At 50.7% G+C, this 15,955-nt stretch overlaps 16 pseudogenes; all 16 read left to right on the plus strand.

Annotated features, from left to right (window-relative positions):
- The first annotated feature begins 214 nt into the window (after positions 1 to 214).
- Positions 215 to 334, plus strand: LOC130352641 (5S ribosomal RNA; annotated as a pseudogene).
- Positions 335 to 1,608: 1,274 nt separating this feature from the next.
- LOC130352879 (5S ribosomal RNA) lies at positions 1,609 to 1,728 on the plus strand (annotated as a pseudogene).
- Positions 1,729 to 2,419: 691 nt separating this feature from the next.
- On the plus strand, positions 2,420 to 2,539 carry LOC130335629 (5S ribosomal RNA; annotated as a pseudogene).
- Positions 2,540 to 2,825: 286 nt separating this feature from the next.
- LOC130320967 (5S ribosomal RNA) lies at positions 2,826 to 2,945 on the plus strand (annotated as a pseudogene).
- Positions 2,946 to 3,614: 669 nt separating this feature from the next.
- Positions 3,615 to 3,734, plus strand: LOC130314718 (5S ribosomal RNA; annotated as a pseudogene).
- Positions 3,735 to 4,414: 680 nt separating this feature from the next.
- On the plus strand, positions 4,415 to 4,534 carry LOC130325008 (5S ribosomal RNA; annotated as a pseudogene).
- A 277-nt stretch (positions 4,535 to 4,811) lies between these two features.
- LOC130320978 (5S ribosomal RNA) lies at positions 4,812 to 4,931 on the plus strand (annotated as a pseudogene).
- A 272-nt stretch (positions 4,932 to 5,203) lies between these two features.
- Positions 5,204 to 5,323, plus strand: LOC130352846 (5S ribosomal RNA; annotated as a pseudogene).
- A 656-nt stretch (positions 5,324 to 5,979) lies between these two features.
- Positions 5,980 to 6,099, plus strand: LOC130320989 (5S ribosomal RNA; annotated as a pseudogene).
- Positions 6,100 to 6,371: 272 nt separating this feature from the next.
- LOC130318337 (5S ribosomal RNA) lies at positions 6,372 to 6,491 on the plus strand (annotated as a pseudogene).
- A 665-nt stretch (positions 6,492 to 7,156) lies between these two features.
- Positions 7,157 to 7,276, plus strand: LOC130352642 (5S ribosomal RNA; annotated as a pseudogene).
- Positions 7,277 to 8,154: 878 nt separating this feature from the next.
- LOC130322829 (5S ribosomal RNA) lies at positions 8,155 to 8,274 on the plus strand (annotated as a pseudogene).
- Positions 8,275 to 8,550: 276 nt separating this feature from the next.
- LOC130352880 (5S ribosomal RNA) lies at positions 8,551 to 8,670 on the plus strand (annotated as a pseudogene).
- Positions 8,671 to 12,330: 3,660 nt separating this feature from the next.
- LOC130328178 (5S ribosomal RNA) lies at positions 12,331 to 12,450 on the plus strand (annotated as a pseudogene).
- A 1,085-nt stretch (positions 12,451 to 13,535) lies between these two features.
- Positions 13,536 to 13,655, plus strand: LOC130333795 (5S ribosomal RNA; annotated as a pseudogene).
- A 2,063-nt stretch (positions 13,656 to 15,718) lies between these two features.
- Positions 15,719 to 15,838, plus strand: LOC130352371 (5S ribosomal RNA; annotated as a pseudogene).
- The last annotated feature ends 117 nt before the right edge of the window (positions 15,839 to 15,955 follow it).

The following is a 15,955-nucleotide window of genomic DNA, read 5'->3' on the forward strand; positions in this document are numbered from 1 at the left end:
GTGTGAAGATGGCTACGACCATCCTAAGCTGAATGCGCCTGTTCTCGTCAGATCGCAGACTCCTACCCAGCTTCGGGGCTGGTAAGTACCAGCATGGGAGACTGGCTGGGAATCCCGGGTGCAGTTGACATTTTGCTCTGTTTCTGCTCCGATTCCGAAAATTATTTATTGATGCTTAAATCCACAGTATACACAGTATACAAAGTGTGAAGCTGTCAACGGCCATCCTAAGCTGAACGCGCCTGCTCTCGTCAGATCGCAGACTGCTACCCAGCTTAGGGCCCGGTAAGTACCAGCATGGGAGACTGGCTGGGAATCCCGGGTGCAGTTGACATTTTGCTCTGTTGCCGCCTTCCGCTCCGATTCGGAAAATTATTTATTGATGCTTAAATGCACAGTATAAAGGGCGCGAAGCTGTCAACGGCCATCCTAAGCTGAACGCGCCTGCTCTCGTCAGATCGCAGACCGCTACCCAGCTTAGGCCCGGTAAGTACCAGCATGGGAGACTGGCTGGGAATCCCAGGTGTTGTTGACATTTTGCTCTGTAGCCGCCTTCCGCTCCGATTCCGAAAAGGATTTATTGATGCTTAAATCCACAGTATACAGGGTGTGAAGCCGTCTACGGCTATCCTAAGCTGAATGTGCCTGTTCTTGTCAGATCGCAGACTGCTGCCCAGCAAGTACGGGCATGAGAGACTGGCTGGCAATCCAAGGTGCTATTGACATTTTGCTCTGTTGCCGCCTTCCTCTCCGATTCCGAAAAGGATTTATTGATGCTTAAATGCACAGTATAAAAAAGCATTAAGCTGTCAATGGCCATCCTAAGCTGAACGCGCCTGCACTTGTCCGATCGCAGACTGCTACACAGCTTAGGGCCCGGTAAGTACTGGCATGGGAGACTGGCTGGGAATCCCGGGTGCTGTTGACATTTTGCTCTATTGCTGCCTTCCGCTCCGATTCCGAAAATAATTTATTGATGCTTAGATCCACAGTATACAAGGTGTGAAGCTGTCGACGGCCATCCTAAGCTTAACGCGCCTGCTCTCGTCAGATCGCAGACTGGTACAGATCTTAGGGCCCGGTAAGTACCGGCATGAGACACTGGCTGGGAATCCCGGCTGCCGTTGACATTTTGCTCTGTTGCAGCCTTCCGCTCCGATTCCGAAAAGGATTTATTGATGCTTAAATCCACAGTATACAGGGTGTGAAGATGTCTACGGCCTTCCTAAGCTGAATGCGCCTGTTCTCGTCAGATCGCAGACTGCTACCCAGCTTCGGGCCCGGTAAGTACCAGAATGGGAGACTGGCTGGGAATCCCAGGTGTCGTTGACATTTTGTTCTGTTGCAGCCTTCCGCTCCGATTCCGAAAAGGATTTATTGATGCTTAAATCCACAGTATACAGGGTGTGAAGATGTCTACGGCCTTCCTAAGCTGAATGCGCCTGTTCTCGTCAGATCGCAGACTGCTACCCAGCTTCGGGCCTGGTAAGTACCAGCATGGGAGACTGGCTGGAATCCCGGCTGCCGTTGACATTCTGCTATGTTTCTGCTCCGATTCCGAAAATTATTTATTGATGCTTAAATCCACAGTATACAAAGTGGGAAGCTGTCAACGGCCATCCTAAGCTGAACGCGCCTGCTCTCGTCAGATCGCAGACTGCTACCCAGCTTAGGGCCCGGTAAGTATCAGCATGGGAGACTGGCTGGGAATCCCAGGTGTTGTTGACAATTTGCTCTGTAGCCGCCTTCCGCTTCGATTCCGAAAAGGATTTATTGATGCTTAAATCCACAGTATACAGGGTGTGAAGCCATCTACGGCTATCCTAAGCTGAATGTGCCTGTTCTTGTCAGATCGCAGACTGCTGCCCGGCAAGTACGGGCATGGGAGACTGGCTGGCAATCCAAGGAACTATTGACATTTTGCTCTGTTGCCGCCTTCCTCTCCGATTCCGAAAAGGATTTATTGATGATTAAATGCACAGTATAAAAAGCATGAAGCATGAAGCATGAAGCTGTCAATGGCCATCCTAAGCTGAACGCGCCTGCTCTCGTCAGATCGCAGACTGCTACCCAGCTTAGGGCGCGGTAAGTACTGGCATGGGAGACTGGCTGGGAATCCCAGGTGCCGTTGACATTTTGCTCTATTGCTGCCCTCCGCTCCGATTCCGAAAATAATTTATTGATGCTTAAATCCACAGTATACAAGGTGTGAAGCTGTCGACGGCCATCCTAAGCTTAACGCGCCTGCTCTTGTCAGATCGCAGACTGGTACAGATCTTAGGGCCCGGTAAGTACCGGCATGGGACACTGGCTGGGAATCCCGGCTGCCGTTGACATTTTGCTCTGTTGCCGCCTTCCGTTTTCGATTCCGAAAAGGATTTATTGATGCTTAAATGCACAGTATAAAGGGCAAGAAGCTGTCAACGGCCATCCTAAGCTGAACGTGCCTGCTCTCGTCAGATCGCAGACTGCTACCCAGCTTAGGGCCCGGAAAGTACCAGCATGGGAGACTGGCTGGGAATCCCAGGTGTCGTTGACATTTTGCTCTGTTGCCGCCTTCCGCTCCAATTCCGAAAAGGATTTATTGATGCTTAAATCCACAGTATACAGGGTGTGAAGATGTCTACGACCATCCTAAGCTGAATGCGCCTGTTCTCGTCAGATCGCAGACTCCTACCCAGCTTCGGGGCTGGTAAGTACCAGCATGGGAGACTGGCTGGGAATCCCGGGTGCAGTTGACATTTTGCTCTGTTTCTACTCCGATTCAGAAAATTATTTATTTATGCTTAAATCCACAGTATACACAGTATACAAAGTGTGAAGCTGTCAACGGCCATCCTAAGCTGAACGCGCCTGCTCTCGTCAGATCGCAGACTGCTACCCAGCTTAGGGCCCGGTAAGTACCAGCATGGGAGACTGGCTGGGAATCCCAGGTGTTGTTGACATTTTGCTCTGTAGCCGCCTTCCGCTCCGATTCCGAAAATTATTTATTGATGCTTAAATCCACAGTACACAGGGTGTGAAGCCGTCTACGGCTATCCTAAGCTGAATGTGCCTGTTCTTGTCAGATCGCAGACTGCTGCCCGGCAAGTACCGGCATGGGAGACTGGCTAGCAATCCAAGGTGCTATTGACATTTTGCTCTGTTGCCGCCTTCCTCTCCGATTCCGAAAAGGATTTATTGATGCTTAAATGCACAGTATAAAGGGCAAGAAGCTGTCAACGGCCATCCTAAGCTGAACGTGCCTGCTCTCGTCAGATCGCAGACTGCTACCCAGCTTAGGGCCCAGTAAGTACCAGCATGGGAGACTGGCTGGGAATCCCAGGTGTCGTTGACATTTTGTTCTGTTGCCGCCTTCCGTTCCGATTCCGAAAAGGATTTATTGATGCTTAAATCCACAGTATACAGGGTGTGAAGATGTCTACGGCCTTCCTAAGCTGAATGCGCCTGTTCTCGTCAGATCGCAGACTGCTACCCAGCTTCGGGCCTGGTAAGTACCAGCATGGGAGACTGGCTGGGAATCCCTGCTGCTGTTGACATTTTGCTATGTTTCTGCTCCGATTCCGAAAATTATTTATTGATGCTTAAATGCACAGTATACAAAGTTTGAAGCTGTCAACGGCCATCCTAAGCTGAACGCGCCTGCTCTCGTCAGATCGCAGACTGCTACCCAGCTTAGGGCCCGGTAAGTACCAGCATGGGAGACTGGCTGGGAATCCCAGGTGTCGTTGACATTTTGTTCTGTTGCCGCCTTCCGTTCCGATTCCGAAAAGGATTTATTGATGCTTAAATGCACAGTATAAAGGGCAAGAAGCTGTCAACGGCCATCCTAAGCTTAACGTGCCTGCTCTCGTCAGATCGCAGACTGCTACCCAGCTTAGGGCCCAGTAAGTACCAGCATGGGAGACTGGCTGGGAATCCCAGGTGTCGTTGACATTTTGTTCTGTTGCCGCCTTCCGTTCCGATTCCGAAAAGGATTTATTGATGCTTAAATCCACAGTATACAGGGTGTGAAGATGTCTACGGCCTTCCTAAGCTGAATGCGCCTGTTCTCGTCAGATCGCAGACTGCTACCCAGCTTCGGGCCTGGTAAGTACCAGCATGGGAGACTGGCTGGAATCCCGGCTGCTGTTGACATTTTGCTATGTTTCTGCTCTGATTCCGAAAATTATTTATTGATGCTTAAATCCACAGTATACAAAGTGAGAAGCTGTCAACGGCCATCCTAAGCTGAACGCGCCTGCTCTCGTCAGATCGCAGACTGCTACCCAGCTTAGGGCCCGGTAAGTACCAGCATGGGAGACTGGCTGGGAATCCCAGGTATTGCTGACATTTTGCTCTGTAGCCGCCTTCCGCTTCGATTCCGAAAAGGATTTATTGATGCTTAAATCCACAGTATACAGGGTGTAAAGATGTCTACGGCCATCCTAAGCTGAACGCGCCTGCTCTCGTCAGATCGCAGACTGCTACCCAGCTTAGGGCCTGGTAAGTACCAGCATGGGAGACTGGCTGGGAATCCCAGGTGTCGTTGACATTTTGTTCTGTTGCCGCCTTCCGCGCCGATTCCGAAAAGGATTTATTGATGCTTAAATCCACAGTATACAAGGTGTAAAGATGTCTACGGCCATCCTAAGCTGAATGCGCCTGTTCTCGTCAGATCGCAGACTGCTACCCATCTTCGGGCCTGGTAAGTACCAGCATGGGAGACTGGCTGGGAATCCCTGCTGCTGTTGACATTTTGCTATGTTTCTGCTCCGATTCCGAAAATTATTTATTGATGCTTAAATGCACAGTATACAAAGTGTGAAGCTGTCAACGGCCATCCTAAGCTGAACGCGCCTGCTCTCGTCAGATCGCAGACTGCTACCCAGCTTAGGGCCCGGTAAGTACCAGCATGGGAGACTGGCTGGGAATCCCAGGTGTTGTTGACATTTTGCTCTGTAGCCGCCTTCCGCTCCGATTCCGAAAATGATTTATTGATGCTTAAATCCACAGTACACAGGGTGTGAAGCCGTCTACGGCTATCCTAAGCTGAATGTGCCTGTTCTTGTCAGATCGCAGACTGCTGCCCGGCAAGTACCGGCATGGGAGACTGGCTAGCAATCCAAGGTGCTATTGACATTTTGCTCTGTTGCCGCCTTCCTCTCCGATTCCGAAAAGGATTTATTGATGCTTAAATGCACAGTATAAAGGGCAAGAAGCTGTCAATGGCCATCCTAAGCTGAACGTGCCTGCTCTCATCAGATTGCAGACTGCTACCCAGCTTAGGGCCTGGTAAGTACTGGCATGGGAGACTGGCTGGGAATCCCGGGTGCCATTGACATTTTGCTTCATTGATGCTTAAATCCACAGTATACAAGGTGTGAAGCTGTCGACGGCCATCCTAAGCTTAACGCGCCTGCTCTTGTCAGATCGCAGACTGGTACAGATCTTAGGGCCCGGTAAGTACCGGCATGGGACACTGGCTGGGAATCCCGGCTGCCGTTGACATTTTGCTCTGTTGCCGCCTTCCGTTTCCGATTCCGAAAAGGATTTATTGATGCTTAAATGCACAGTATAAAGGGCAAGAAGCTGTCAACGGCCATCCTAAGCTGAACGTGCCTGTTCTCGTCAGATCGCAGACTGCTACCCAGTTTAGGGCCCGGAAAGTACCAGCATGGGAGACTGGCTGGGAATCCCAGGTGTCGTTGACATTTTGCTCTGTTGCCGCCTTCCGCTCCGATTCCGAAAAGGATTTATTGATGCTTAAATCCACAGTATACAGGGTGTGAAGATGTCTACGACCATCCTAAGCTGAATGCGCCTGTTCTCGTCAGATCGCAGGCTCCTACCCAGCATCGGGGCTGGTAAGTACCAGCATGGGAGACTGGCTGGGAATCCCGGGTGCAGTTGACATTTTGCTCTGTTTCTGCTCCGATTCCGAAAATTATTTATTGATGCTTAAATCCACAGTATACACAGTATACAAAGTGTGAAGCTGTCAACGGCCATCCTAAGCTGAACGCGCCTGCTCTCGTCAGATCGCAGACTGCTACCCAGCTTAGGGCCCGGTAAGTACCAGCATGGGAGACTGGCTGGGAATCCCAGGTGTTGTTGACATTTTGCTCTGTAGCCGCCTTCCGCTCCGATTCCGAAAATTATTTATTGATGCTTAAATCCACAGTACACAGGGTGTGAAGCCGTCTACGGCTATCCTAAGCTGAATGTGCCTGTTCTTGTCAGATCGCAGACTGCTGCCCGGCAAGTACCGGCATGGGAGACTGGCTAGCAATCCAAGGTGCTATTGACATTTTGCTCTGTTGCCGCCTTCCTCTCCGATTCCGAAAAGGATTTATTGATGCTTAAATGCACAGTATAAAGGGGAAGAAGCTGTCAACGGCCATCCTAAGCTGAACGTGCCTGCTCTCGTCAGATCGCAGACTGCTACCCAGCTTAGGGCCCGGTAAGTACTGGCATGGGAGACTGGCTGGGAATCCCGGGTGCCGTTGACATTTTGCTTTATTGATGCTTAAATGCACAGTATAAAAATCGTGAAGCTGTCAATGGCCATCCTAAGCTTAACGCGCCTGCTCTTGTCAGATCGCAGACTGGTACAGATCTTAGGGCCCGGTAAGTACCGGCATGGGACACTGGCTGGGAATCCCGGCTGCCGTTGACATTTTGCTCTGTTGCCGCCTTCCGTTTCCGATTCCGAAAAGGATTTATTGATGCTTAAATGCACAGTATAAAGGGCAAGAAGCTGTCAACGGCCATCCTAAGCTGAACGTGCCTGCTCTCGTCAGTTCGCAGACTGCTACCCAGCTTAGGGCCCGGAAAGTACCAGCATGGGAGACTGGCTGGGAATCCCAGGTGTCGTTGACATTTTGCTCTGTTGCCGCCTTCCGCTACGATTCCGAAAAGGATTTATTGATGCTTAAATCCACAGTATACAGGGTGTGAAGATGTCTACGACCATCCTAAGCTGAATGCGCCTGTTCTCGTCAGATCGCAGACTCCTACCCAGCTTCGGGGCTGGTAAGTACCAGCATGGGAGACTGGCTGGGAATCCCGGGTGCAGTTGACATTTTGCTCTGTTTCTGCTCCGATTCCGAAAATTATTTATTGATGCTTAAATCCACAGTATACACAGTATACAAAGTATACAAAGTGTGAAGCTGTCAACGGCCATCCTAAGCTGAACGCGCCTGCTCTCGTCAGATCGCAGACTGCTACCCAGCTTAGGGCCCGGTAAGTACCAGCATGGGAGACTGGCTGGGAATCCCGGGTGCAGTTGACATTTTGCTCTGTTGCCGCCTTCCGCTCCGATTCGGAAAATTATTTATTGATGCTTAAATGCACAGTATAAAGGGCGCGAAGCTGTCAACGGCCATCCTAAGCTGAACGCGCCTGCTCTCGTCAGATCGCAGACCGCTACCCAGCTTAGGCCCGGTAAGTACCAGCATGGGAGACTGGCTGGGAATCCCAGGTGTTGTTGACATTTTGCTCTGTAGCCGCCTTCCGCTCCGATTCCGAAAAGGATTTATTGATGCTTAAATCCACAGTATACAGGGTGTGAAGCCGTCTACGGCTATCCTAAGCTGAATGTGCCTGTTCTTGTCAGATCGCAGACTGCTGCCCAGCAAGTACGGGCATGAGAGACTGGCTGGCAATCCAAGGTGCTATTGACATTTTGCTCTGTTGCCGCCTTCCTCTCCGATTCCGAAAAGGATTTATTGATGCTTAAATGCACAGTATAAAAAAGCATTAAGCTGTCAATGGCCATCCTAAGCTGAACGCGCCTGCACTTGTCCGATCGCAGACTGCTACACAGCTTAGGGCCCGGTAAGTACTGGCTTGGGAGACTGGCTGGGAATCCCGGGTGCTGTTGACATTTTGCTCTATTGCTGCCTTCCGCTCCGATTCCGAAAATAATTTATTGATGCTTAGATCCACAGTATACAAGGTGTGAAGCTGTCGACGGCCATCCTAAGCTTAACGCGCCTGCTCTCGTCAGATCGCAGACTGGTACAGATCTTAGGGCCCGGTAAGTACCGGCATGAGACACTGGCTGGGAATCCCGGCTGCCGTTGACATTTTGCTCTGTTGCCGCCTTCCGTTCCGATTCCAAAAAGGATTTATTGATGCTTAAATGCACAGTATAAAGGGCGAGAAGCTGTCAACGGCCATCCTAAGCTGAACGTGCCTGCTCTCGTCAGATCGCAGACTGCTACCCAGCTTAGGGCCCGGTAAGTACCAGAATGGGAGACTGGCTGGGAATCCCAGGTGTCGTTGACATTTTGTTCTGTTGCAGCCTTCCGCTCCGATTCCGAAAAGGATTTATTGATGCTTAAATCCACAGTATACAGGGTGTGAAGATGTCTACGGCCTTCCTAAGCTGAATGCGCCTGTTCTCGTCAGATCGCAGACTGCTACCCAGCTTCGGGCCTGGTAAGTACCAGCATGGGAGACTGGCTGGAATCCCGGCTGCCGTTGACATTCTGCTATGTTTCTGCTCCGATTCCGCAAATTATTTATTGATGCTTAAATCCACAGTATACAAAGTGGGAAGCTGTCAACGGCCATCCTAAGCTGAACGCGCCTGCTCTCGTCAGATCGCAGACTGCTACCCAGCTTAGGGCCCGGTAAGTATCAGCATGGGAGACTGGCTGGGAATCCCAGGTGTTGTTGACAATTTGCTCTGTAGCCGCCTTCTGCTTCGATTCCGAAAAGGATTTATTGATGCTTAAATCCACAGTATACAGGGTGTGAAGCCATCTACGGCTATCCTAAGCTGAATGTGCCTGTTCTTGTCAGATCGCAGACTGCTGCCCGGCAAGTACGGGCATGGGAGACTGGCTGGCAATCCAAGGAACTATTGACATTTTGCTCTGTTGCCGCCTTCCTCTCCGATTCCGAAAAGTATTTATTGATGATTAAATGCACAGTATAAAAAGCATGAAGCATGAAGCTGTCAATGGCCATCCTAAGCTGAACGCGCCTGCTCTCGTCAGATCGCAGACTGCTACCCAGCTTAGGGCGCGGTAAGTACTGGCATGGGAGACTGGCTGGGAATCCCAGGTGCCGTTGACATTTTGCTCTATTGCTGCCCTCCGCTCCGATTCCGAAAATAATTTATTGATGCTTAAATCCACAGTATACAAGGTGTGAAGCTGTCGACGGCCATCCTAAGCTTAACGCGCCTGCTCTCGTCAGATCGCAGACTGGTACAGATCTTAGGGCCCAGTAAGTACCGGCATGGGACACTGGCTGGGAATCCCGGCTGCCGTTGACATTTTGCTCTGTTGCTGCCTTACGCTCCGATTCCGAAAAGGATTTATTGATGCTTAAATCCACAGTATACAGGGTGTGAAGATGTCTACGGCCATCCTAAGCTGAATGCGCCTGTTCTCGTCAGATCGCAGACTGCTTCCCAGCTTCGGGCATGGTAAGTACCAGCATGGGAGACTGGCTGGGAATCCCGGGTGCAGTTGACATTTTGCTCTGTTTCTGCTCCGATTCCGAAAATTATTTATTGATGCTTAAATCCACAGTATACAAAGTGTGAAGCTGTCAACGGCCATCCTAAACTTAACGCGCCTGCTCTCGTCAGATCGCAGATTGGTACAGATCTTAGGGCCCGGTAGGTACCGGCATGGGACACTGGCTGGGAATCCCGGGTGCAGTTGACATTTTGCTCTGTTGCCGCCTTCCGCTCCGATTCGGAAAATTATTTATTGATGCTTAAATGCACAGTATAAAAAGCATGAAGCTGTCAATGGCCATCCTAAGCTGAACGCGCCTGCACTCGTCCGATCGCAGACTGCTACCCAGCTTAGGGCCCGGTAAGTACTGGCATGGGAGACTGGCTGGGAATCCTGGGTGCTGTTGAAATTTTGCTCTATTGCTGCCTTCCGCTCCGATTCCGAAAAGAATTTATTGATGCTTAAATCCACAGTATACAAGGTGTGAAGCTGTCGACGGCCATCCTAAGCTTAACTCGCCTGCTCTCGTCAGATCGCAGACTGGTACAGATTTTAGGGCCCGGTAAGTACCGGCATGAGACACTGGCTGGGAATCCCGGCTGCCGTTGACATTTTGCTCTGTTGCCGCCTTCCGTTCCGATTCCGAAAAGGATTTATTGATGCTTAAATGCACAGTATAAAGGGCGAGATGCTGTCAACGGCCATCCTAAGCTGAACGCGCCTGGTCTCGTCAGATCGCAGACTGCTACCCAACTTAGGACCCGGTAAGTACTGGCATGGGAGACTGGCTGGGAATCCGAGGTGCCGTTGACATTTTGCTCTATTGCTGCCCTCCGCTTCGATTCCGAAAATAATTTATTGATGCTTAAATCCACAGTATACAAGGTGTGAAGCTGTCGACGGCCATCCTAAGCTTAACGCGCCTGCTCTCGTCAGATCGCAGACTGGTACAGATCTTAGGGCCCGGTAAGTACCGGCATGGGACACTGGCTGGGAATCCCGGCTGCCGTTGACATTTTGCTCTGTTGCCGCCTTACGCTCCCATTCCGAAAAGGATTTATTGATGCTTGAATCCACAGTATACAGGGTGTGAAGATGTCTACGGCCATCCTAAGCTGAATGCGCCTGTTCTCGTCAGATCGCAGACTGCTTCCCAGCTTCGGGCCTGGTAAGTACCAGCATGGGAGACTGGCTGGGAATCCCGGGTGCAGTTGACATTTTGCTCTGTTTCTGCTCCGATTCCGAAAATTATTTATTGATGCTTAAATCCACAGTATACAAAGTGTGAAGCTGTCAACGGCCATCCTAAGCTGAACGCGCCTGCTCTCGTCAGATCACAGACTGCTACCCAGCTTAGGGCCCGTTAAGTACCAGCATGGGAGACTGGCTGGGAATCCCAGGTGGTGTTCACTTTTTGCTCTGTAGCCGCCTTCCGCTTCGATTCCGAAAATGATTTATTGATGCTTAAATCCACAGTATACAGGGTGTGAAGCCGTCTACGGCTATCCTAAGCTGAATGTGCCTGTTCTTGTCAGATCGCAGACTGCTGCCTGGCAAGTACGGGCATGGGAGACTGGCTGGCAATCCAAGGTGCTATTGACATTTTGCTCTGTTGCCGCCTTCCTCTCCGATTCCGAAAAGGATTTATTGATGCTTAAATGCACAGTATAAAAAGCATGAAGCTGTCAATGGCCATCGTAAGCTGAACGCGCCTGCTCTCGTCAGATCGCAGACTGCTACCCAGCTTAGGGCCCGGTAAGTACTGGCAGGGGAGACTGGCTGGGAATCCCAGGTGCCGTTGACATTTTGCTCTATTGCTGCCTTCCGCTCCGATTCCGAAAATAATTTATTGATGCTTAAATCCACAGTATACAAGGTGTGAAGCTGTCGACGGCCATCCTAAGCTTAACGCGCCAGCTCTCGTCAGATCGCAGACTGGTACAGATCTTAGGGCCCGGTAAGTACCGGCATGGGACACTGGCTCGGAATCCCGGCTGCCGTTGACATTTTGCTCTGTTGCCGCCTTCCGTTCCGATTCTGAAAAGGATTTATTGATGCTTAAATGCACAGTATACAGGGTGTGAAGATGTCTACGGCCATCCTAAGCTGAATGCGCCTGTTCTCGTCAGATCGCAGACTGCTTCCCAGCTTCGGGCCTGGTAAGTACCAGCATGGGAGACTGGCTGGGAATCCCGGGTGCAGTTGACATTTTGCTCTGTTTCTGCTCCGATTCCGAAAATTATTTATTGATGCTTAAATCCACAGTATACAAAGTGTGAAGCTGAACGCACCTGCTCTCGTCAGATCGCAGACTGCTACCCAGCTTAGGGCCCGTTAAGTACCAGCATGGGAGACTGGCTGGGAATCCCAGGTGTCATTGACATTTTGCTCTGTTGCCGCCTTACGCTCCGATTTCGAAAAGGATTTATTGATGCTTAAATCCACAGTATACAGGGTGTGAAGATGTCTACGGCCATCCTAAGCTGAATGCGCCTGTTCTCGTCAGATCGCAGACTGGTACAGATCTTAGGGCCCGGTAAGTACCGGCATGGGACACTGGCTGGGAATCCCGGCTGCCGTTGACATTTTGCTCTGTTGCCGCCTTCCGTTCCGATTCCGAAAAGGATTTATTGATGCTTAAATGCACAGTATAAAGGGCGAGAAGCTGTCAACGGCCATCCTAAGCTGAACGCGCCTGCTCTCGTCAAATCGCAGACTGCTACCCAGCTTAGGGCCCGGTAAGTACCAGCATGGGAGACTGGCTGGGAATCCCGGCTGCCGTTGACATTTTGCTCTGTTGCCGCCTTCCGTTTCGATTTCGAAAAGGATTTATTGATGCTTAAATGCACAGTATACAAAATGTGAAGCTGTCAACGGCCATCCTAAGCTGAACGCGCCTGCTCTCATCAGATCGCAGACTGCTACCCAGCTTAGGGCCTGGTAAGTACCAGCATGGGAGACTGGCTGGGAATCCCGGGTGCAGTTGACATTTTAATCTGTTGCCGCCTTCCGTTCCGATTCTGAAAAGGATTTATTGATGCTTAAATGCACAGTATACAGGGTGTGAAGATGTCTACGGCCATCCTAAGCTAAATGCGCCTGTTCTCGTCAGATCGCAGACTGCTTCCCAGCTTCGGGCCTGGTAAGTACCAGTATGGGAGACTGGCTGGGAATCCCGGGTGCAGTTGACATTTTGCTCTATTGCTGCCTTCCGCTCCGATTCCGAAAAAAATTTATTGATGCTTAAATCCACAGTATACAAGGTGTGAAGCTGTCGACGGCCATCCTAAGCTTAACGCGCCAGCTCTCGTCAGATCGCAGACTGGTACAGATCTTAGGGCCCGGTAAGTACCGGCATGGGACACTGGCTGGGAATCCCGGCTGCCGTTGACATTTTGCTCTGTTGCCGCCTTCCGTTCCGATTCTGAAAAGGATTTATTGATGCTTAAATGCACAGTATACAGGGTGTGAAGATGTCTACGGCCATCCTAAGCTGAATGCGCCTGTTCTCGTCAGATCGCAGACTGCTTCCCAGCTTCGGGCCTGGTAAGTACCAGCATGGGAGACTGGCTGGGAATCCCTGGTGCAGTTGACATTTTGCTCTGTTTCTGCTCCGATTCCGAAAATTATTTATTGATGCTTAAATCCACAGTATACAAAGTGTGAAGCTGTCAACGGCCATCCTAAGCTGAACGCGCCTGCTCTCGTCAGATCGCAGACTGCTCCCCAGCTTAGGGCCCGTTAAGTACCAGCATGGGAGACTGGCTGGGAATCCCAGGTGTCATTGACATTTTGCTCTGTTGCCGCCTTACGCTCCGATTCCGAAAAGGATTTATTGATGCTTAAATCCACAGTATACAGGGTGTGAAGATGTCTACGGCCATCCTAAGCTGAATGCGCCTGTTCTCGTCAGATCGCAGACTGGTACAGATCTTAGGGCCCGGTAAGTACCGGCATGGGACACTGGCTGGGAATCCCGGATGCCGTTGACATTTTGCTCTGTTGCCGCCTTCCGTTCCGATTCCGAAAAGGATTTATTGATGCTTAAATGCACAGTATAAAGGGCGAGAAGCTGTCAACGGCCATCCTAAGCTGAACGCGCCTGCTCTCGTCAGATCGCAGACTGCTACCCAGCTTAGGGCCCGGTAAGTACCAGCATGGGAGACTGGCTGGGAATCCCGGCTGCCGTTGACATTTTGCTCTGTTGCCGCCTTCCGTTTCTATTTCGAAAAGGATTTATTGATGCTTAAATGCACAGTATACAAAATGTGAAGCTGTCAACGGCCATCCTAAGCTGAACGCGCCTGCTCTCGTCAGATCGCAGACTGCTACCCAGCTTAGGGCCCGGTAAGTACCAGCATGGGAGACTGGCTGGGATTCCCGGGTGCAGTTGACATTTTGCTCTGTTGCCGCCTTCCGCTCCGATTCGGAAAATTATTTATTGATGCTTAAATGCACAGTATAAAGGGCGTGAAGCTGTCAACGACCATCATAAGCTGAACGCGCCTGCTCTCGTCAGATCACAGACTGCTACCCAGCTTAGGCCCGGTAAGTACCAGCATGGGAGACTGGCTGGGAATCCCAGGTGTTGTTGACATTTTGCTCTGTAGCCGCCTTCCGCTCCGATTCCGAAAAGGATTTATTGATGCTTAAATCCACAGTATACAGGGTGTGAAGCCGCCTACGGCTATCCTAAGCTGAATGTGCCTGTTCTTGTCAGATCACAGACTGCTGCCCGGCAAGTACGGGCATGGGAGACTGGCTGGCAATCCAAGGTGCTATTGACATTTTGCTCTGTTGCCGCCTTCCTCTACGATTCCGAAAAGGATTTATTGATGCTTAAATGCACAGTATAAAAAGCAAGAAGCTTTCAATGGCCATCCTAAGCTGAACGCGCCTGCTCTCGTCAGATCGCAGACTGCTTCCCAGCTTCGGGCCTGGTAAGTACCAGCATGGGAGACTGGCTGGGAATCCCGGGTGCAGTTGACATTTTGCTCTGTTTCTGCTCCGATTCCGAAAATTATTTATTGATGCTTAAATCCACAGTACACAAAGTGTGAAGCTGTCAACGGCCATCCTAAGCTGAACGCGCCTGCTCTCGTCAGATCGCAGACTTCTACCCAGCTTAGGGCCTGGTAAGTACCAGCATGGGAGACTGGCTGGGAATCCCGGGTGCAGTTGACATTTTAATCTGTTGCCGCCTTCCGCTCCGATTCGGAAAAGGATTTATTGATGCTTAAATCCACAGTACACAGGGTGTGAAGCTGTCAACGGCCATCCTAAGCCTGAACGTGCCTGCTCTCCTCAGATCACAGACTGCTGCCCGGCAGTTACCGGCATGGGAGACTGGCTGGCAATACAAGGTGCCATTGACATTTTGCTCTGTTGCCGCCTTCCTCTCCGATTAATAAAAATATTTATTGATGCTTAAATCCACAATATACAAAGCATGAAGATGTCAACGGCCATCCTAAGCTGAACGCGCCTGCTCTCGTCAGACCGCTACCCAGCTTAGGGCCCAGTAAGTACCGGCATGGGAGACTGGCTGGGAATCTGGGTGCAGTTGACATTTTGCTCTGTTGCCGCCTTCCGTTCCGATTCCGAAAAGGATTTATTGATGCTTAAATGCACAGTATAAAAAGAATGAAGCTGTCAATGGCCATCCTAAGCTGAACGCACCTGCTCTCGTCAGATTGCAGACTGCTACCCAGCTTAGGGCCCGGTAAGTACTGGCATGGGAGACTGGCTGGGAATACCGGTTGCCATTGACATTTTGCTCTATTGCTGCCTTCCGCTCCGATTCCGAAAAGAATTTATTGATGCTTAAATCCACAGTATACAAGGTGTGAAGCTGTCAACGGCCATCCTAAGCTTAACGCGCCTGCTCTCGTCAGATCGCAGACTGGTACAGATCTTAGGGCCCGGTAAGTACCGGCATGGGACACTGGCTGGGAATCCCGGCTGCCGTTGACATTTTGCTCTGTTGCCGCCTTCCGTTCCGATTCCGAAAAGGATTTATTGATGCTTAAATGCACAGTATACAAAGTGTGAACCTGTCAACGGCCATCCTAAGCTGAATGCGCCTGCTCTCGTCAGATCGCAGACTGATACCCAGCTTAGGGCCTGGTAAGTACCAGCATGGGAGACTGGCTGGGAATTCCGGGTGCAGTTGACATTTTAATCTGTTGCCGCCTTCCGCTCCGATTCCGAAAAGGATTTATTGATGCTTAAATCCACAGTATAAAGGGCGTGAAGCTGTCAACGGCCATCCTAAGCTGAACGCGCCTGCTCTCGTCAGATCGCAGACTGCTACCCAGCTTAGGGCCCGGTAGGTACCAGCATGGGAGACTGGCTGGGAATCCCAGGTGTTGTTGACATTTTGCTCTGTAGCCGCCTTCCGCTCCGATTCCGAAAAGGATTTATTGATACTTAAATCCACAGTATAGAGGGTGTGAAGCCGTCTACGGCTATCCTAAGCTGAATGTGCCTGTTGT

The sequence above is a fragment of the Hyla sarda genome, chromosome 1 (genome assembly GCF_029499605.1).
Source record: "Hyla sarda isolate aHylSar1 chromosome 1, aHylSar1.hap1, whole genome shotgun sequence".
Lineage (NCBI taxonomy): Eukaryota > Metazoa > Chordata > Amphibia > Anura > Hylidae > Hyla > Hyla sarda.